Source organism: Panulirus ornatus, chromosome 17, assembly GCF_036320965.1.
Source record: "Panulirus ornatus isolate Po-2019 chromosome 17, ASM3632096v1, whole genome shotgun sequence".
NCBI classification, from domain to species: Eukaryota; Metazoa; Arthropoda; class Malacostraca; order Decapoda; family Palinuridae; genus Panulirus; species Panulirus ornatus.
The window spans coordinates 41,559,568-41,583,715 of NC_092240.1; positions in this window are offsets into that span (position 1 = coordinate 41,559,568).

The following is a 24,148-nucleotide window of genomic DNA, read 5'->3' on the forward strand; positions in this document are numbered from 1 at the left end:
TATATATATATATATATATATATATATATATATATATATATATATATATATATTTGTATATATATATATATATATATATATATATATATATATATATATATATATATATATATATATATATATATATATAAATATATATATATATATATATATATATATATATATATATATATATATATATATATATATATATATATATATATATATATATATATATATATATATATATATATATATATATATATATATATATATATATGTTGTCTGATAACTAGTATGTGTGTGTGTGTGTGTGTGTGTGTGTCAATGGGAATACCAACACCGGTGTATGAACAATATGACGTCATCATACTTCACCATGGAACGTGAGCGTCATGTCTCAGATAACATGATAACCACTACACATCCTCACTGTAATTAGTTTGCTCCTACGATGTAAAAGGAAGTCTTGCCCTTCTGCCCTCAGGGTGCACGACCGCCCACGTACACCGTATACACTTTGGCTAAGTTTTAATATCTGAGTTAACTTTGCTATTTAATGTACGCTCAAGTAACGTCATACGCATATGCGTATGGTAAAGCGTTTCTACTCCTCAGCAAATGTATATTCCTATCATTCACATCTCACGCCTCAGGGGCGTACCTATGTATGTGTACTACCTGATGGCGTAGATAAGAAACGAGGAATCTTTGACTTATCTTACCACTAATACATTGACATCACAACCGCTGGGAGATAGAGATAACCCCAGAGTAGCAAGATAACACCAGAGTAGCAAGATAACCTCAGAGTAGCAAGATAATATAGGACCAAGATAACCTCAGAGTAGCAAGATAACCTCAGAGTAGCAAGATAACCTCAGAGTAGCAAGATAACCTCAGAGTAACAAGGTAATCTTAGAATAGCAAGATAACCTCAGAGTAGCAAGATAACACCAGAGTAGCAAGATAACCTCAGAGTAGCAAGATAATCTCAGAGCAGCAAGATAACACCAGAATGGTAAGATAACATCAGAATAGCAAGATAACTTCAGAGTAAGAAGATAACACCAGAGTAGCGAGATAACATCAGAGTAGCAAGAAAACCTCAGGGTAGCAAGATAACACGAGAGTAGCAACATAACATCAGAGTAGCAACATAACATCAGAAAAGTAAGATAACCTCAGAATAGAAAGGTAACCTCAGAGTAGCAATATAACCTCAGAGTAACAAGATAACATCAGAGTAGCAAGATAACCTCAGAGTAGCAAGATAACACCATAATAGCAAGATAACATCAGAGTAGCAAAATAACCTCAGGGTAGCAAGATAACACCAGAGTAGCAAGATAACACCAGAGTAGCAAGATAACACCAGAGTAGCAAGATAACATCTGAGTAGCAAGATAACCTCAGAGTAGCAAGGTAACCTCAGGGTAGCAAGATAACGTCAGAGTAGCAAGATAACATCAGAATAGCAAGATAACCTCAGAGTAACAAGATAATATCAGAATAGCAAGATAACCTCAGAGTAACAAGATAATATCAGAATAGCAAGATAACCTCAGAGTAGCGAGATAACACCAGGGTAGCAAGATAACACCAGGGTACCAAGATAAGACCAGAGTAGCAAGATAACCTCAGATTAGTAAAATAACCCCAGAGTAGCAAGGTAACCTCAGAGTAGCAAGATAGCATCAGAGTACCAAGATAACATCAGAGTAGCAAGATAACATCAGAGTAGCAAGATAACCTCAGATTAGTAAGATAACCTTAGAACTGCAAGAAAAGACCAGAGTAGCAAGATGACCTCAGAGTAACAAGATAACTCCAGAGTAGGATGATAACACCAGAGTAGCAAGATAACATCAGAGCAGCAAGATAGCCTAAGAGTAGCAAGATAACACCAGAGTAGTAAGATAACACCAGAGTAGCAAGATAACATCAGAGTAGCAAGATAGCCTCAGAGTAGCAAGATAACAACAGAGCAGCAAAATAACACCAGAGTAGCAAGATAACATCAGAGTAGCAAGATAGCCCCTGAGTAGGAAGATAACACCAGAGTAGTAAGATAACCTCAGAATAGCAAGATAACCTCAGAGTAGGAAGATAAGACCAGAGTAGCAAGATAAGACCAGAGTAGCAAGATAACCTCATAGTAAGATAATCTCAGAGTAGCAAGATAACTTCGGAGTAGCAAGATAACCTCAGAGTAGCAAGGTAACCTAGGAGTAACAAGATAACCTCAGAGTAGCAAGATAACACCAGAGAAGCAAGATAAACCTCGAGTAGAAAGTAACATCAGAGTAGCAAGATAACCTCAAAGCAGCAAGATAGCTTCAGAGTAGGAAGATAACTTCAGAGGAACAAGATAACCGCGTATATGATGGTGATTTTCAGCAGACCTTGAGCCAGGGAAATATGTGGGAAGGGAAAGGCTGAAGGAATGAAGGTGATGTGCGGGAGGAGGATTAGACTGAATATTGTTCTGCCAAGTAACCCAGTCCAGCAGTAGGACGTGCACAGTCATGTGTTACATAGAGAAATGTTCATGCAGACCAGAATCGTGTAGCTCATGCAGCCACCAACACAACTGGCTAGCACGATCCAAAGCACTATGGTTGGCTGCAATGATTTCGACATCATTTCTCTGTACCTCAACTACATGTTGTAAGGTCGCTTGTGTGTGTGTGTGCGGCACTCATAGCATTGCTTGGTCTACGTACTGCTTCCTTGTATTTCATCCCACCAAGCTCGTCATCCTACACGGTGACCCAAGTGGACTACACTCACAATGTTTCTCACAAATCTCGGGAGATGTCTTCTTCTTTTTCTTCTTCTTCTTCTTTTTCTTCTTCTTTTTCTTCTTCTTCTTCTTTTTCTTCTTCTTCTTCTTCTTCTTCTTCTTCTTCTTCTTCTTCTTCTTCTTCTTCTTCTTCTTCTTCTGGCTAATGTTGTTATTGTTGTTGTTGTTTTTGTAAGTGTTCTCGTTATTTCATTGTTATTATTACCTTTTGTAGTTAATGTTGTTATTGTAGAAAATGTTGCTGTTGTTGGTGTTGTACATAATATTGTTGTTGTTCTTCTTGTTGCTGTCAGAGTCGTTGGGTTCCCGTCCTCCCGACACGGATCCTTCCCATACATCAGGAGGTGCAGTCCAGCTCTCCCATGTTACTCATGCCAAAGAGATGGAGGTGTGTGGGTATGCGGCTTATACCACGGCGTCCCACTCTCTGTCTCCTAGCGTCAGCTGATATCTATCTCTCCCTCTCCCTGCTCTGTCACTGACCCTCTGCCTCAGCCACACCTCTGGCGAGACGCATCCATCCATCAGCTCACGTGCACTTGCGCCAAGACACACTACTCGCTACCTCATCACTTGTTACCACTGTAGTTTTCAAGCGTCCTTCACAACCAGTTCAGTGAGGTGAATTTAATCCTTTGTCCTTTGTTGACGATGAATGTCGACTGACGTACTCACAAGGCTAGATAGTCGTATTCACTGGGTCAAGTCATCGTACTCATGGATTCATGATGCTACATTCGTTGTACTCAAGGGGTTAAGACTGCCTTCATAAAAACTGAAGTCGCTCTTCTCAAAGTGTTTGGAATATGACTTTTTACTAAACATATTGCCAGCTTTTCTCGTCAGTAAAGCCCCCTCCTGTGACAAGGTTCTCCATCATAATACATAATCTGTTGATTTCTTAGGCGGTGTATAATATACACATCTCTTATCAACCATAAATTGGCCGCCTTATCTCGCGTGATGTGCGAGATAAGGAACTTCACCTGCGCCGCAGACAGTCTCAGCAGCGGCACCGTGTCGCTTCTGTCACGTCTGCCGCCTCCAGCAACTTAATAAGAGAAGAAAGAAAGAAGGAAAAAAAGTGAGGCTTTTGAAGCGTATAACCTTCAGCAGGCAAGATATATATATATATATATATATATATATATATATATATATATATATATATATATATATATATATATAAGCGTCGCGTCATGAGAAGAACTATCATAATGGAGTTGCACGGACTGTGATCCTTGCTGTGGTTACAAGAATGTTCTTCCGCCCACCAGTGATGCTACTACGTTTGTGAATCAAGAACCATTGCAACACAAACCTCGCCAGGTGGTAGAGTGTCCCGCAGTGTATCGAGACAGACTTCCCCAGAACTTTATTGTTGATGAAATTTGTAAAATGATAAGTTTATGAACGCTCGTTGTATGTTTTGGACAATCACATGTTTACCAAATGGCGTCCTAGCTTCGTCTCTTCGATGTATCTCAACTGACTTATATTTCTCTCTTGTGTCTCCCCTGATGATGTGATTATTACACGAAAGTGCACTTGGGAACTTATCGTGTTTCATTTTCCCCGTGGACTCATATGAATACACACATATATATATATATATATATATATATATATATATATATATATATATATATATATATATATATATATATATATATATATATATATATATATATATATATATTATATTATTTTTTTTTATTATACTTTGTCGCTGTCTCCCGCGTTTGCGAGGTAGCGCAAGGAAACAGACGAAAGAAATGGCCCAACCCCCCCCCCATACACATGTATATACATACGTCCACACACGCAAATATACATACCTACACAGCTTTCCATGGTTTACCCCAGACGCTTCACATGCCCTGCTTCAATCCACTGACAGCACGTCAACCCCGGTATACCACATCGCTCCAATTCACTCTATTCCTTGCCCTCCTTTCACCCTCCTGCATGTTCAGGCCCCGATCACACAAAATCTTTTTCACTCCATCTTTCCACCTCCAATTTGGTCTCCCTCTTCTCCTTGTTCCCTCCACCTCCGACACATATATCCTCTTGGTCAATCTTTCCTCACTCATTCTCTCCATGTGCCCAAACCATTTCAAAACACCCTCTTCTGCTCTCTCAACCACGCTCTTTTTATTTCCACACATATCTCTTACCCTTACGTTACTCACTCGATCAAACCACCTCACACCACACATTGTCCTCAAACATCTCATTTCCAGCACATCCATCCTCCTGCGCACAACTCTATCCATAGCCCACGCCTCGCAACCATACAACATTGTTGGAACCACTATTCCTTCAAACATACCCATTTTTGCTTTCCGAGATAATGTTCTCGACTTCCACACATTCTTCAAGGCCCCCAGGATTTTCGCCCCCTCCCCCACCCTATGATCCACTTCCGCTTCCATGGTTCCATCCGCTGCCAGATCCACTCCCAGATATCTAAAACACTTCACTTCCTCCAGTTTTTCTCTATTCAAACTCACCTCCCAATTGACTTGACCCTCAACCCTACTGTACCTAATAACCTTGCTCTTATTCACATTTACTCTTAACTTTCTTCTTCCACACACTTTTCCAAACTCAGTCACCAGCTTCTGCAGTTTCTCACATGAATCAGCCACCAGCGCTGTTTCATCAGCGAACAACAACTGACTCACTTCCCAAGCTCTCTCATCCCCAACAGACTTCATACTTGCCCCTCTTTCCAAAACTCTTGCATTTACCTCCCTAACAACCCCATCCATAAACAAATTAAACAACCATGGAGACATCACACACCCCTGCCGCAAACCTACATTCACTGAGAACCAATCACTTTTCTCTCTTCCTACACGTACACATGCCTTACATCCTCGATAAAAACTTTTCACTGCTTCTAACAACTTTCCTCCCACACCATATATTCTTAATACCTTCCACAGAGCATCTCTATCAACTCTATCATATGCCTTCTCCAGACCCATAAATGCTACATACAAATCCATTTGCTTTTCTAAGTATTTCTCACATACATTCTTCAAAGCAAACACCTGATCCACACATCCTCTACCACTTCTGAAACCACACTGCTCTTCCCCAATCTGATGCTCTGTACATGCCTTCACCCTCTCAATCAATACCCTCCCATATAATTTACCAGGAATACTCAACAAACTTATACCTCTGTAATTTGAGCACTCACTCTTATCCCCTTTGCCTTTGTACAATGGCACTATGCACGCATTCCGCCAATCCTCAGGCACCTCACCATGAGTCATACATACATTAAATAACCTTACCAACCAGTCAACAATACAGTCACCCCCTTTTTTAATAAATTCCACTGCAATACCATCCAAACCTGCTGCCTTGCCGGCTTTCATCTTCCGCAAAGCATTCACTACCTCTTCTCTGTTTACCAAATCATTTTCCCTAACCCTCTCACTTTGCACACCACCTCGACCAAAACACCCTATATCTGCCACTCTATCATCAAACACATTCAACAAACCTTCAAAATACTCACTCCATCTCCTTCTCACATCACCACTACTTGTTATCACCTCCCCACTTGCGCCCTTCACCAAAGTTCCCATTTGCTCCCTTGTCTTACGCACTTTATTTACCTCCTTCCAGAACATCTTTTTATTCTCCCTAAAATTTAATGATACTCTCTCACCCCAACTCTCATTTGCCCTTTTTTTTCACCTCTTGCACCTTTCTCTTGACCTCCTTTCTCTTTCTTTTATACATCTCCCACTCAATTGCATTTTTTCCCTGCAAAAATCGTCCAAATGCCTCTCTCTTCTCTTTCAATAATACTCTTACTTCTTCATCCCACCACTCACTACCCTTTCTAATCAACCCACCTCCCACTCTTCTCATGCCACAAGCATCTTTTGCGCAATCCATCACTGATGGATTATATATATATATATATATATATATATATATATATATATATATATATATATATATATATATATATATATTCTTTCTTTCTTTTAAACTATTCGCCATTTCCCGCGTTAGCGAGGTAGCGTTAGGAACAGAGGACTGGGCCTTTTTTTGAATATCCTCACCTGGCCCCCTCTGTTCCTTCTTTTGGAAAATTAAAAAAAAAAAAAAAAACGAGAGGAGAGGATTTCCAGCCCCCCGCTCCCTCCCCTTTTAGTCGCCTTCTACGACACGCAGGGAATACGTGGGAAGTATTCTTAATCCCCTATCCCCAGGGATAATATATATATATATATATATATATATATATATATATATATATATATATATATATATATATATATATATATATATATATATATATGTATATATATATATGTGTGTGTGTTTGTATTTGTGTCTGTGTGTGTGTGCGTGTGTGTGTGTGTGTGTAAATTTCATATTTTGCAACTCTTTATTTATAGATTTGAGGACTTCGGACGAAAAGTTTTTGCATTTATCGAAATTCCTGCAAATGTCTTATCTAAAGTGAGAAAGAAAATTTCTAGAGTTTGCTGGAAATTTCATAGTCGAGCGGGAATCGTGGAAAGATGGCCTTTACCCCATGTCCATATATTGGTGATTCTGCACTGTACCTCAAACTACATCTAAAGTTATGTTTTTCTTCGTTCATGATGTTATTTGTTATTTTTTCTCTTTATAATGATTACATAGATTTTATCATCTACATTTCTTTCTGTAAACGTAACATCATCCAGACATTCTGAGAAAAGCTATCATCTGCACAGGCGCGCGCGACACATGCGCACTTCCACAGCTTTGAATAATTTGTGGGAAGATGGTAGGTCAGTGTCCAGGCTGCTCACTCAACATGTTCGATCGTAAGCGATGGCGTGAATCCATCACATAATCTGGTGACAGTCTTTTGTCTGTATCATCTTCAAATATTGGTGTGAACAGATACTAGAACATTTTGGTGTAACAGACGATCCACCATCAAGATCTGTAGTAAGCACAACGATGGGTTGATGTTACACTTACCCTCCGCGTCTTGGGAGGATCCTAGGAATGGAGCCCCTGGGTTCGATGATTACGTGAGGTTGATTGGTTTAGCTTTTAACTCCGCGCTCATCTTGTACTTCAAAGACCTCTCCACTTTTGCTTTTCCTTTTCCACTTAAATTATGGGTCGACTGTCTCACCCTCTTGAGGAAACTCTGTTCCAGTCATTGAGAGTTCGACTTTTCTATCGTCGGAAGATCGAGAAATTGGATTCTCTTATATTTCCTGATGTATCGACTCCTGCTGGAGAATAAAGATTAAAGTGAGAATTGAATATCTTCATTTTGTACATCGGAATAAATTTCAATGGGAATCTCGGTAATTGGAACAATTCTTCAGTAGGATTAGCTAATCTGTCTCCAAATAAAGTGACGTAAGAGAATTAAATGACATTCATACCCAGAGGCCTCAATTAGGGGCGAGGACACTTTCCTGGACAACGTGTCGTAACTTTAATCCGTCGTAAGTCCAACCATTGAAACCCATGTTATAAAGGGGTTACGTTCCTGACCAAAATTTTCCCCATCGTAACTCCTGGCTTATAGTGCACCTGAAACAACTTATCTCACCATGAGGTAATTTTAGTGATATTCGTTGGAAAATTCCTGAATAAGATACTGCGCAGAAACATGGTGCTGAGGGCATTAGGTGCTGCAAGAGTGGGACGGGTTGACCTGAGGCTTACTAGCAGGGAGGCTGAGGAGAACAAGGGCTACCTTCATCTCATCTCCCCCTGAATGTTCTGGTTCAACAGGTGTTCCCATATCACATGGAATGCAGGCTATACTGATGAACTTGCCGAAAAAACGTTTGAGGTGGTGGCGGAGTGGAATGAGGTGGAATGAGATCTCCTGAAAGATAGAAGTAAGGACGTTAGGTTGGTCAGTATCACCTTAGCAATCATCTGAGTCAGCTGGTGCTTCATTAGGAGGATATGTTGTCTTAGGCCTCTTGAGAATGCTGTCGTAATCCAGCTGTTTGCCAGGCCTCTTTCTTTCCTGATACGTCTCCTTACGCTCTAGCCAAAAGAAACATCTTCAAGCCCTCTAGCTAACACTAAGGTACGTGTTTAGTTGGGATCCTTACTAATAGCAGCCTCGTGCAGATGATCAGCTTTATCATTTTAATATAAAAAAGAGAAAGTATAAGAATCATATAAAAAAGAAAGATATATGACTGTAATGGATTATCATAAATCAGTTGTCAGCACTAAAAGAAAGAAAATATCAAGCGTGTGCTGTTGAATTAGTTCGACGATACCATCATCACGAATACTGAAGTAAGTGACAATGAGAGAACATCAGCAGGGAAACTACACGAGAACCCCAACCCGAGACCAGATGGACGCCAGCGATGACTACATTAGCAGAACCAATGGTGCTGACAAATAGATAACCTCCACTACAGTGGTAGTGTGGCAGACATGCATATAATGGCCCTTGGTGTGACCGATACATCGAGGTAGACGTAACCACAGACAGCAAGAGTAAAGACCTGAAAGCTGGACTCTGCATGTTGTAAAGTCTTCGGAAGGATGACCAACATACAGAGAGACAATCAATACCGGCCACATTATGAAGACCAGTATGGATTTGTACGAGGCAAAGCTACACAGACGCAGCTGCTGATGCATTACAAAAGCATGTACGAAACTCTAACGGCATGGAAGGCAATGAACACAGTCTTTCTTGATTTCTCAAAGGTATCTAGAGAAGCTAAATTACAAGTTTCTACTTAGAAAAAAAAAGAGGTGATACACTAGGATGTGATAGATGAATTACAAAGACGGATGCAGGAGATTCTAGCCAGCAAAAAATATAAATCACCACGGAAGCACATGTCGGATATGAAAGCTGTTTCATCAGGAATCCCTCGAGAAATATCATTCACCTTTATATGAACTCTTCAAGGTAATAATGATATACAGCAAAGAGAAAGATAGGAAAGAAGATTCACTCGCTTATTTAGCAGTTGACACTACAACAAGATGAGAGGAACAGAAGGCTAAGTTGAAGGTGTCAAAACATCTGAATACGATATGCAAATGACCAGAGGACAAATGTATCACAATCCAGTGATTTCTTTTTTAAATGTATGTCATGGAAAGATAGATATATTCATCCGGAGAATAGATGAAAGCATAAGAGTGATCATGAGAGATAAAGAGGAGAGTATTCAGACCATATGAACAAAATCACACACACACACACACATATATATATATATATATATATATATATATATATATATATATACGAATAAAGTGCATATGAACGCACACCTTCATAGAACACACAAACCTCCAACAGCCAGGATCGAACCCGGGACCCCTGTGCCAAAGGCGGGAATACTACCGCTAGGCTATGGGCCTGGCTAATAGGAAATAACTATTCGAATACTATGTACTCGAATACCCTTCGTCTCACGTTGGTGAGCAACGGAGTCTACACCGGTTATTTCCCAACAGGCACACATAGTCAGCAGATAGCATTTTACCGAACCTAACTGTACAACGCTGAGGTATATGAATACGAATAAAGTGCATATGAACGCACACCTTCATAGAACATACATACCTCCAACAGCCAGGATCGAACCCGGGACCCCTGTGCCACAGGAAAGGAACCTGGATATTTTGGCTCTGAGTGAAACGAAGCTCAAGGGTAAAGGGGAAGAGTGGTTTGGGAATGTCTTGGAGTAAAGTCAGGGGTTAGTGAGAGGACAAGAGCAAGGGAAGGAGCAGCACTACTCCTGAAACAGAATTGGAGGGAGTATGTGATAGAGTGTAAGAAAATAAGTTCTAGATTGATATGGGTAAAACTGAAAGTGTATGGAGAAAGATGGGTGATTATTGGTGCATATGCACCTGGGCATGAGAAGAAAGATCATGAGAGGCAAGTGTTTTGGGAGCAGCTGAGTGAGTGTGTTAGTAGTTTTGATGCACGAGACCGGGTTATAGTGACGGGTGATTTGAATGCAAAGGTGAGTAATGTGGCAGTTAAGGGAATAATTGGTGTACATGGGGTGTTCAGTGTTGTAAATGGAAATGGTGAAGAGCTTGTAGATTTATGTGCTGAAAAAGGACTGGTGATTGGGAATACCTGGTTTAAAAAGAGAGATATACATAAGTATACATATGTAAGTAGCAGAGATGGCCAGAGAGAGTTATTGGATTCCATGTTAATTAATAGGCGCGCGAGAGACTTTTGGATGTTAATGTGCTGAGAGGTGCCACTGGAGGGATGTCTGATCATTATCTTGCAGAGGCAAAGGTGAAGATTTGTAGAGGTTTTCAGAAAAGAAGAGAAAATGTTGGGGTGAAGAGAGTGATGAGAGTAAGTGAGCTTGGGAAGGAGACTTGTGCGAGGAAGTACCAGGAGAGACTGAGTACAGAATGGAAAAAGATGAGAACAAAGGACGTGAGAGGAGTGAGGGAGGAATGGGATGTATTTAGGTAGGCAGTGATGACTTGTACAAAAGATGCTTGTGGCATGAGAAGCGTGGGCAGATTAGAAAGGGTAGTGAGTGGTGGGATGAAAACGTAAGATTATTAGTGAAAGAAAAGAGAGAGGCATTTGGACGATTTTTGCAGGGAAATAATGCAAATGACTGAGAGATGTATGCAAGAAGGAAGCAGGAAGTCAAGAGAAAGGTGCAAGAGGCGAAAAAGAGTGCAAATGAGAGTTGGGGTGAGAGAGTATCATTAAATTTTAGGGAGAATAAAAAGATGTTTTGGAAGGAGATATATAAAGTGCGTAAGACAAGGGAGCAAATGGGAACATCAGTGAAGAGGGCTAATGGGGAGGTGATAACAAGTAGTGGTGATGTGAGAAGGAGACGGAGTGAGTATTTTGAAGGTTTGTTCAATGTGTTTGATGATAGAGTGGCGGATATAGAGTGTTTTGGTCGAGGTGGTATGCAAAGTGAGAGGGTTAGGGAGAATGATTTGGTAAACAGAGAAGAGGTAGTAAAAGCTTTACGGAAGATGAAAGCCGGCAAGGCAGCGGGTTTGGATGGCATTGCAGTGGAATTTATTAAAAAAGGGGGTGACTGTATTGTTGACTGGTTGGTAAGGTTATTTAATGTATGTATGACTCATGGTGAGGTGCCTGAGGATTGGCGGAATGCTTGTATAGTGCCATTGTACAAAGGCAAAGGGGATAAGAGTGAATGCTCAAATTTCAGAGGTATAAGTTTGTTGATTATTCCTGGGAAATTATATTGGAGTGTATTGATTGAGAGGGTGAAGGCATGCACAGAGCATCAGATTGAGGAAGAGCAGTGTGGTTTCAGAAGTGGTAGAGGATGTGTGGATCAGGTGTGTGCTTTGAAAAATGTATGTGAGAAATACTTAGAAAAGCAAATGGATTTGTTTGTATCATTTATAGATCTGAAGAAGGCATATGATAGAGTTCATAGAGATGCTCTGTGGAAGGTGTTAAGAATATATGGTGTGGGAGGCAAGTTGTTAGAGGAAGTAAAAAGTTTTTATCGAGGATGTAAGGCATGTGTACGTGTAGAGAGAGAAGAAGTTGATTGGTTCTCAGTGAATGTTGGTTTGCGGCAGTGGTGCGTGATGTCTGCATGGTTGTTTAATTTGTTTATGGATGGGGTTGTTAGGGAGGTGAATGCAAGAGTTTTGCAGAGAGGGTCAAGTATGAAGTCTGTTTTGGATGAGAGAGCTTGGGAAGTGAGTCAGTTCTTGTTCGCTGATGATACAACGCTGATGGCTGATTCGTGTGAGAAACTGTAGAAGCTGGTGACTGAGTTTGGTAAAGTGTGTGAAAGAAGGAAACTGAGAGTAAATGTGAATAAGAGCAAGGTTACTAGGTACAGTGGGGTTGAGGGACAAGCCAAATCCACTCCTAGATATCTAAAACATTTCACTTCCTCCAGTTTTTCTCCATTCAAACTTACCTCCCAGTTGACTTGTCCCTCAACCCTACTGTACCTAATAACCTTGCTCTTATTCACATTTACTCTCAGCTTTCTTCTTTCACACACTTTACCAAACTCAATCACCAGCTTCTACAGTTTCTCACGCGAATCTGCCACCAGCGCTTTATCATCAGCGAACAAGAACTGACGCACTTCCCAAGCTCTCTCATCCACAACAGACTGCATACTTTCCCCTCTTTCCAAAACTTTTGCATTCACCTCCTTAACAACCCCATCCATAAACTAATTGAACAACCATGGAGACATAATGCAAATGACTTGGAGATGTATAAAAGTAAGAGGCAGGAGGTCAAAAGAAGGGTGCAAGAGGTGAAAAAGATGGCAAATGAGAGTTGGGGTGAGAGAGTATCATCAAATCTTAGGGAAAATAAAACGATGTTTTGGAATGAGGTAAATAAAGTGCGTAAGACAAGAGAACAAATGGGAACATCAGTGAAAGGAGCTAATGGGGAGGTGATAACAAGTAGTGTAATATGAGAAGGAGATGGAGTGAGTATTTTGAAGGTTTGTTGAATGTGTTTGATGATAGAGTGGCAGATATAAGGTGTTTTGGTCGAGGTTGTGTGCAAAGTGAGAGGGTTAGGGAGAATGATTTGGTAAACAGAGAAGAGGTAGTAAAAGCTTAGCGGGAGATGAAAGCCGGCAAGGCAGCGGGTTTGGATGGTATTGCAGTGGAATTTATTAAAAAAGGGGGTGACTGTATTGTTGACTGGTTGGTAAGGTTATTTGATGTATGTATGTCGGATGAGAAGCATTCGTTGTAGATGCGCATGTACGGAAGAGGGTGGATGTGTAAAAATGAAGTGTTTGAGGACAATATGTGGTGTGACTTGGTTTGATCGTATAAGTAATGAAAGGGTAAGAGAGATGTGTGGTAATAAAAAGAATGATTAAGAAACATGAACAGAGTGTGATGAAATGGTTTGGACTTCGGGAGAGAATGAGTAAGAAGTTGACAAAGGTGATATATGTATCAGAAGTAGAGGGAACAAGGAGAAGGGAGAGATTAAAGTGGAAATAAAAGGATGGAGTGAAAAAGAAGTGGGTGATTGGGGCCTGAACATGCAGAAGGGTGAAAGGCGTGCACGGAACTGAGTAAACTGGAACAATATGATACACAGAAGTCGACGAGCTGTCATTGGACTGAACCAGGTCATGTGAAGCGTCTGGAGTAAAGCATGATAAGGTCTGTGGGGCCTGGATGTGGATAGGAAGTAGTTTCGGTATTATTGCACATGACAGCTAGAGAATAGATGTGAGCGGATGCAAGCCGTCATATGTTCTTTTGGTTGGGTGCAGGCTGACAGCCGCGTCTAGGATTCGAATCCATGTAGGCCTGACCTCGGATAGGTGTGTGGTGACTTATGGTCAGTAACGCTATCCATTACACCCCCCGAAGCCCGTGTATTTGTGTGTGTGTGTGTGTGTGTGTGTGTGTGTGTGTGTGTGTGTGTGTGTGTGTGTGTGTGTGTGTGATTACCTTTATGTTCAGTAAGAAGAAAGTTTTTCACTTGCAAGGCCTCATGTCTTCACTTGTCGGGCCCCATATCTTCACTTGGAGGGCTCTATACTTCACTTGTAGGGCCCTATATCTTCACTTGTAGGGCCCATATCTTCACTTGTAGGGCCCTATATCTTTACTTGTAGGGCCCCATATCTTCACTTGTAGGGCCCCATATCTTCACTTATTTCCCCATATCCTCACTTGTAGGGCTCCATATCTTCACTTGTAGGGCCCCTTATCTTCACTTGTAGGAGGGCCCCATATCTCCACTTGTAGGGCTCTATATCTTCACTTGTAGGGCTCCATATTTTCACTTGTAGGGCTCCATATCTTCACTTGTAGGGCCCCATATCTTCACTTGTAGGGCTCCATATCTTCACTTGTAGGGCCCCATATCTTCACTTGTAGGGCCCCTTATCTTGACTTATAGGGCCCCATATCTTCACTTGTAAGGCTCCATATCTTCACTTGTAGGGCCCCATATCTTCACTTGTAGGACCCGATATCTTCACTTGTAGGGCCCCATATCTTCACTTGTAGGGCCCCTTATCTTCAATTGTAGGGCCCCTTATCTTCACTTGTAGGGCCCCATATCTTCACTTGTAGGGCCCCATATCGTCACTTGTAGGGCCCCATATCTTCACTTGTAGGGCTACATACCTTCACTTGTAGGGCCCCTTATCTTCACTTGTAGGGCCCCTTATCTTCACTTGTAGGGCCCCTTATCTTCACTTGTAGGGCCCCTTATCTTCACTTGTAGGGCCCCTTATCTTCACTTGTAGGGCTACATACCTTCACTTGTAGGGCCCCTTATCTTCACTTGTAGGGCCCCTTATCTTCACTTGTAGGGCCCCTTATCTTCACTTGTAGGGCCCCTTATATTCACTTGTAGGGCCCCTTATCTTCACTTGTAGGGCTACATACCTTCACTTGTAGGGCCCCTTATCTTCACTTGTAAGGCCCCTTATCTTCACTTGTAGGGCTCCTTATCTTCACTTGTAGGGCCCCTTATCTTCACTTGTAAGGCTCCATATCCTCACTTGTAAGGCTCCATATCTTCACTTGTAGGGCCCCATATATTCACATGTAGGGCCCCTTATCTTCACTTGTAGGGTCCCATATCTTCACTTGTAGGGCCCCTTATCTTCACTTGTAGGGCCCCATATCTTCACTTATAGGGCTACATATCTTCGCTTGTAGAGACTCTTATCTTCACTTATAGGGCCCCATATCTTCACTTGTAGGGCTACATACCTTCACTTGTAGGGCCCCATATCTTTACTTGTAGGGCCCCTTATCTTCACTTGTAGGGCCCCTTATCTTCACTTGTAGGGCTACATACCTTCACTTGTAGGGCCCCATATCTTTACTTGTAGGGCCCCTTATCTTCACTTGTAGGGCCCCTTATCTTCACTTGTAGGGCTACATACCTTCACTTGTAGGGCCCCATATCTTTACTTGTAGGGCCCCTTATCTTCACTTGTAGGGCCCCATATACTCAAATAAATTGACACGACGAGAGTTTGGCCTTTAGCAGCGCTATTTGTATCCTTCACCGCAGGAAAACTTAGAGTTTAGATTAAAACGTTGTGTTGGTTCCTTGCTGGCATGTGTTATGTGTGAGATGGAGTGTGTGTTTGTGAAGTGAATGTCAGCAACCCACGTGTATGTGAGGCAGAGCGAAAGGTCAACAACCTGGGCCAGGAAGGGGAACATGACAGCCACGGTAATGCTGGCTCACTCTGGTGCCACCGTCACTCAGGCGATCGTATCTCCCTGGTCGGTGATGCCTGGGTGTATATATGTACTTGTGTATGTGTGGGAGTATGTACGTATATATCCATAAATGTATTCATGTATATGTGTATGTATTTATGTATGTGATTAGTATTTGTGTGTTACGAGGAGAGAGTTTTACACCTGTGTTGCCTCGTGTATTAACCTTGTATTATTGTGTTCCGTATCTTTTCACCTCAGCCTACGCCAGGCTACCCATATACCAGCCGGTCCCTCTCGAGGGGAGGATGAACACCTAGGTTGGGTATAGGCCAATTATCAAACTGAGGACTCATGGTCAGTAACGCTAACCACTACACCGTGGAGGCCCGTGTATATCTATCTATATATATATATATATATATATATATATATATATATATATATATATATATATATATATATATATATATATATATATATATATATATATATATATATATATATATATATATATTATCCCTGGGGATAGGGGTGAAAGAATACTTCCCACGTATTCCCTGCGTGTCGTAGAAGGCGACTAAAAGGGGAGGGAGCGGGGGGCTGGAAATCCTCCCCTCTCATTATTTTTTTTTTTTTAATTTTCCAAAAGAGAGAACAGAGAAGGGGGCCAGGTGAGGATATTCCCTCAAAGGCCCAGTCCTCTGTTCTTAACACCACCTCGCTAACACGGGAAATGGCGAATAGTTTGAAAGAAAAAAAAATATATATATATACATATATATATATATATATGTATATATATATATATATATATATATATATATATATATATATATATATATATATATATATATATATATATATATATATATATATATATATATATATATATATATATATATATATATATATATATATAAATATATATATATATATATATATATATATATATATATATATATATATATATATATATATATATATATATATATATATATATATATATATATATATATATATATATATATCCACACATCCTCTACCACTTCTGAAAGAGGATGTGTGGATATATATATATATATATATATATATATATATATATATATATATATATATATATATATATATATATATATATATATATATATATATATATATATATATATATATATATATTTATATATATATATATATATGTGTGGATCAGGTGTTTGCTTTGAAGAATGTATGTGAGAAATACTTAGAAAAGCAAATGGATTTGTATGTAGCATTTATGGATCTGGAGAAGGCATATGATAGAGTTGATAGAGATGCTCTGTGGAAGGTATTAAGAATATATGGTGTGGGAGGCAAGTTGTTAGAAGCAGTGAAAAGTTTTTATCGAGGATGTAAGGCATGTGTACGTGTAGGAAGAGAGGAAAGTGATTGGTTCTCAGTGAATGTAGGTTTGCGGCAGGGGTGTGTGATGTCTCCATGGTTGTTTAATTTGTTTATGGATGGGGTTGTAAAGGAGGTAAATGCAAGAGTCCTGGAAAGAGGGGCAAGTATGAAGTCTGTTGGGGATGAGAGAGCTTGGGAAGTGAGTCAATTGTTGTTCGCTGATGATACAGCGCTGGTGGCTGATTCATGTGAGAAACTGCAGAAGCTGGTGACTGAGTTTGGTAAAGTGTGTGGAAGAAGAAAGTTGAGAGTAAATGTGAATAAGAGCAAGGTTATTAGGTACAGTAGGGGTGAGGGTCAAGTCAATTGGGAGGTGAGTTTGAATGGAGAAAAACTGGAGGAAGTGAAGTGTTTTAGATATCTGGGAGTGGATCTGTCAGCGGATGGAACCATGGAAGCGGAAGTGGATCATAGGGTGGGGGAGGGGGCGAAAATTTTGGGAGCCTTGAAAAATGTGTGGAAGTCGAGAACATTATCTCGGAAAGCAAAAATGGGTATGTTTGAGGGAATAGTGGTTCCAACAATGCTGTATGGTTGCGAGGCGTGGGCTATGGATAGAGATGTGCGCAGGAGGATGGATGTGCTGGAAATGAGATGTTTGAGGACAATGTGTGGTGTGAGGTGGTTTTGATCGAGTAAGTAACGTAAGGGTAAGAGAGATGTGTGGAAATAAAAAGAGCGTGGTCGAGAGAGCAGAAGAGGGTGTTTTGAAATGGTTTGGGCACATGGAGAGAATGAGTGAGGAGAGATTGACCAAGAGGATATATGTGTCGGAGGTGGAGGGAACGAGGAGAAGAGGGAGACCAAATTGGAGGTGGAAAGATGGAGTGAAAAAGATTTTGTGTGATCGGGGCCTGAACATGCAGGAGGGTGAAAGGAGGGCAAGAAATAGAGTGAATTGGAGTCATGTGGTATACAGGGGTTGACGTGCTGTCAGTGGATTGAAGCAAGGCATGTGAAGCGTCTGGGGTAAACCATGGAAAGCTGTGTAGGTATGTATATTTGCGTGTCTGGACGTGTGTATGTACATGTGTATGGGGGGGGGGGTTGGGCCATTTCTTTCGTCTGTTTCCTTGCGCTACCTCGCAAACGCGGGAGACAGCGACAAAGTATAAAAAAAAAAAAAAAAAAAAAAAAAATATATATATATATATATATATATATATATATATATATATATATATATATATATATATATATATATATATATATATATATATATATGGATTTGTATGTAGCATTTATGGATCTGGAGAAGGCATATGATAGAGTTGATAGAGATGCTCTGTGGAAGGTATTAAGAATATATGGTGTGGGAGGAAAGTTGTTAGAAGCAGTGAAAAGTTTTTATCGAGGATGTAAGGCATATGTACGTGTAGGAAGAGAGGAAAGTGATTGGTTCTCAGTGAATGTAGGTTTGCGGCAGGGGTGTGTGATGTCTCCATGGTTGTTTAATTTGTTTATGGATGGGGTTGTTAGGGAGGTGAATGAAAGAGTTTTGGAAAGAGGGGCAAGGATGAAGTCTGTTGGGGATGAGAGAGCTTGGGAAGTGAGTCAGTTGTTGTTCGCTGATGATACAGCGCTGGTGGCTGATTCATGTGAGAAACTGCAGAAGCTGGTTACTGAGTTTGGTAAAGTGTGTGAAAGAAGAAAGTTAAGAGTAAATGTGAATAAGAGTAAGGTTATTAGGTACAGTAGGGTTGAGGGTCAAGTCAATTGGGAGGTGAGTTTGAATGGAGAAAAACTGGAGGAAGTGAAGTGTTTTAGATATCTGGGAGTGGATCTGGCAGCGGATGGAAACATGGAAGCGGAAGTGGATCATAGGGTGGGGGAGGGGGCGAAAATTCTGGGAGCCTTGAAGAATGTGTGGAAGTCGAGAACATATCTCGGAAAGCAAAAATGGGTATGTTTGAAGGAATAGTGGTTCCAGCAATGTTGTATGGTTGCGAGGCGTGGACTATGGATAGAGTGGTGCGCAGGAGGATGGATGTGCTAGAAATGAGATGTTTGAGGACAATGTGTGGTGTGAGGTGGTTTGATCGAGTAAGTGACGTAAGGGTAAGAGAGATGTGTGGAAATAAAAAGAGCGTGGTTGAGAGAGCAGAAGAGGGTGTTTTGAAATGGTTTGGTCACATGGAGAGAATGAGTGAGGAAAGATTGACCAAGAGGATATATGTGTCGGAGGTGGAGGGAACGAGGAGAAGAGGGAGACCAAATTGGAGGTGGAAAGATGGAGTGAAAAAGATTTTGTGTGATCGGGGCCTGAACATGCAGGAGGGTGAAAGGAGGGCAAGGAATAGAGTGAATTGGAGCGATGTGGTATACCGGGGTTGACGTGCTGTCAGTGGATTGAATCAAGGCATGTGAAGCGTCTGGGATAAACCATGGAAAGCTGTGTAGGTATGTATATTTGCGTGTGTGGACGTATGTACATACATGTGTATGGGGGTGGGTTGGGCCATTTCTTTCGTCTGTTTCCTTGCGCTACCTCGCAAACGCGGGAGACAGCGACAAAGCAAAAAAAAAAAATATATATATATATATATATATATATATATATATATATATATATATATATATATATTTATATATATATATACATATATATACATATATATATATATATATATATATATATATATATATATATATATATATATATATATATATATATATATATATATATATATATATATATATATATATATATATATATATATATATATATATATATATATATATATATATATATATATATATATATATATATATATATATATATATATATATATATATATATATGTGTGTATATATATCGTCGTGAGTTTTGTGTTATAATGTTATGCTGTCGTTAAAGCTTTAAGTGGAACTGTAGATGATACGAGACTGATTTATTTTGCCACTACGGGGAAGCATAGATTTGTTGCTCATGACCCAACCACCTGTATCACGTAATGACCCAACCACCTGTATCACGTAATGACCCAACCACCATAGCCTCCCCTCTGACGTCTCGGCACGTATGTCCTTATACCGTGCCCCGTGCAGGCCCTTAAGCTGCCTCGCAAGCCATCTTATCTCTGTTTTCTAAAGCCAATCCACAATCCCTGCCCATCCGTTGGGACGTCTAGTTAGCCGAGAGAGAGAGAGAGAGAGAGAGAGAGAGAGAGAGAGAGAGAGAGAGAGAGAGAGAGAGAGAGAGAGAGAGAGAGAGAGAGAGTGTATGTGTGTGTGCGTGTGTGTGTGTGTGTGTGTGTGTGTGTGTGTGTGTGTGTGTGTGTGTTCGACGCGTCGAGTGGGAGTTGCTCTCCCAGTGTGGTGGTGTTTTTGCCTGAGTGGATCATAGCTGAGCGAGGGGGGTGGGGGGGGGGGGTAGTTGGATGTCACCCACCGTCCCTGCCAAGTGTCCCCGCCCACAGAAATAGATGGGAAGGCCAACCTCGGGTATAGAAGGGGCAGAAATACTCATTGAGAACCAATGTGACTCTTTAGATTCGTGAAGTTATATGATCAAAGTAGCTTTCCTAAAATTTCTTAATGATCTGATTATAACCCTTAAGATGTTATGAACATTTGGGACAATATAATGCGATCGATTCAGTTCGAAAAGGTGTTATGATGAAAAGGCGAAACATCCTGCTTTTGTTAGCAAGAATCGTTAAGTCACATAACACTTACAGAGATGCAGACGGAAGCATGGAAGAGAACTTCTGATCTTCAGAATGGGAGAGGATGAGTATAGAATGTTACTATCGTATAACCATTGATCACTCTGATGTTTACTTACAACTTCATTTCATACTAAGTCACATTTTGAGGGAGATCGTGTGTTTATTGTTTGTATTACTGGCTATTTTTTCTGTTTGTGATTACTCTTTGTGTGTTACTGAAAGAGTCTTACACTGGTGTTGTCTTGTCTTTTGACCTGGTGTATATGTGTCGTGTCTTGACGTGTATACACACACACACACACACACACACACACACACACACACACACCAGCTTAAGCCAGTTACTCATTTATCGTCTTGATCCAGGTTTGGTTGTGGCCTGACTGCCGTGCCCAGGATTCGAATGTTGGCGGACCCACGAGTGAATCAAAGTCAGCGACGCGAGCCACTGTTACATGAAGGCCCCTGTGTGTGTGTGTGTGTGTGTGTGTGTGTGTGTGTGTGTGTGTGTGTGTGTGTGTGTGTGTGTGTGTGTGTGTGTAAAATTTCTGATTACAATTCATGCGATACAGGGAGAGAGTTTGACACTCATGTTGTCTTGTATTATAGCCCTGAATACGTGTACCATCTTTTCTAACACTTTTCTTGTTTAATTTCTATCTTTGTTTTCGCACTGAATCTTTCACTGACCTGTTATGTGTCGACATCAACTTGGGTTACAGACTTAAAGGTTGTGATCAACCCTTTCTATTCACTCTCTCATAGTAGGTACGTCTCTTGCTATCAACCGCTCACTGTTCCTCTGATTTGCAATCAGTTTATTTCTATTCTCCTCTGGACTTTCTCTATTAGGTCTTTATGCTCCTTTAAGTGCGGCGAACAAACCTAGAAATGCATACTCTAGATTTTGACCTAACCTGGGCTGTGGATATAGTTTGATGACTACTTCCTTATCCATGTACTTAGATTGGATTCTAATCATTGCCAGCACAGTTGGTCTCCTTGACAGTTCTGGTGCAGTGCAGCTCTAACGACAGGTTACGTTCCCTCTCGACTCCTAAAACTTTAATATACATCGACCCCGGCAGCTAATATCCTGCAGTTATCTACTCTCATAGAGTTAATTTTCTAACACTATTTCCCAGCCACGTTACTTTACATTTGTTTGTGTTTAACATCATAGGACATTTATCAGCTCTAGATAATCGTTCAGGTTGGTCCATACCTTATCATTTTCTACTTCCTTCGTGACCTCTGTATCACATGGAAACATACTGAGGTATGAGTTCAGTTCCACTGGCGAGTCATCTACGTAGATCTAGAGGAGCAGTGATTCCAGGATCTAGTCCTGAGGCGCTCAGCTGATGACCCCAGACATACGTCTTTGTGCTCTTCTATGATAATTCTCTGTACATCGAGAAAGCCTTCACCTTATGGATGCTTGTAGATCCAGTTTCTCAATCAACCATCGTTAGAGGTACAAAATCAAACGCTTTCTGGTAGTCCAGGAACGCCCTCATCCATCCTTCTCTTTTGTCGAAAACGGAACCCATCTCCTCAGGGACGTCTAAGAGGTATACTACGGATGATCTTCTTCACTTGGATCCTCGTTGTCTCTCGTTTGGACAGTTTCTCCTGTGCAAGTTATCATTCACTTGCTCTTTTGATTATCTTTCCTAGTGTTTTGTAGAGCGCTCTTCAGGGAAATTGATTTGTTGTTCAGCGCAATTTCCCTGTCCCCTTTCTTAAAGAAGAGTATGACATTTACCATTTCCACACTCTTGGTAGCGTAACTTCTCCAGTGGCATATGGAATATGTTTAAGCGGTACATCAAATGCATCTCTTTACCTCTTCAGTATGTACAGAGAACCTTCATCAGGACTGTGAGACTTATGTGGATGATGGTCTTTCATTATATTGTGCTTATTTCCTGTAGCAATTCAACGCTTTCCTCTTATGTTAACTAATTTTCTATGTTTCTTTTACAAGAAACGATAACCATTTTTAGTCTTTTAATCAATATTGTTTTCCCTTCACCGTCCTTTCCATTTCAGTTGGAAAATTGTCTTCATCCAGACCAAAACTCATTAAAGACGTGTTCCTATCTCTCTCCTTCTTTATTAAAGTTCTAACTTTTCTTGCAACACACGTGTCAGGTAAGTCCAGCAGTCCTGGTCTGTCAACCTCCGTATCTTTACCTTGTCTAAAAACCTTCATTGTGACCAACATGCTCTTGTCTCCCGTGTTCTGTGCTGTTCTAAACCTTCCATCGAGCAGAACATGAATTTCTCTGACTCGCATTTCTAACAGTGCATGTCATCCTCTCTACAGATCCATTTGGTAATCTATCATGATAATCTATGGGTCTCTGTCCCTCTCTCTTTCTGTTCCTCATCCTCTGTTCTCTGTGCTTTATCTTCAGCAGTCTCAGACGTGTGTGTTACGGCCATTTATTTCCGTTAGTGTCTTAGTGAAACCCTGGCCTCTGTCTTTGACGTCATCCTAAAGCTTCACTTTCTTTCCTCTGGTCATTTCCCTCTGGACTTCTTTCCATAGTCCCGAGTTTGGTATCGTTAATGTTTACTACTTGTCTCATGTCGTTCATTTCATCACCAAGTGACTGGCACTTCTCAACGATACTTAATCTTACGATGTTGCTGGTAATAATGTCCCGACTTATGGTCTCAGCTGGGTCAAGCCTTCCTCCTCGTCTATACTGTTGCCGTTCGGATAAGATTCATCAGAACTTTCTTCTACTAGTTTCTGTCTACCAGATCTACTTACAACTGTATGGTCATTATAATCTACTTTACCTAACTATAAGTTTTTTCTACGTTAAATTCTAGTCTTGCTTGTATCTGAGATTTTATCAAACATGTCTGCAATTCTTTCGTTATAACATATAAAGTTATGAAACTGTCATCCCAACCGGCTCATCTATGGAAGCTTGGAAAGTCTTCCCAAGCAAACTAGAATATAATCCAGCAAGAATATAATCAAAACTGTATTTTTCAGATGTTTTAGTGATCTAGTAAGCTG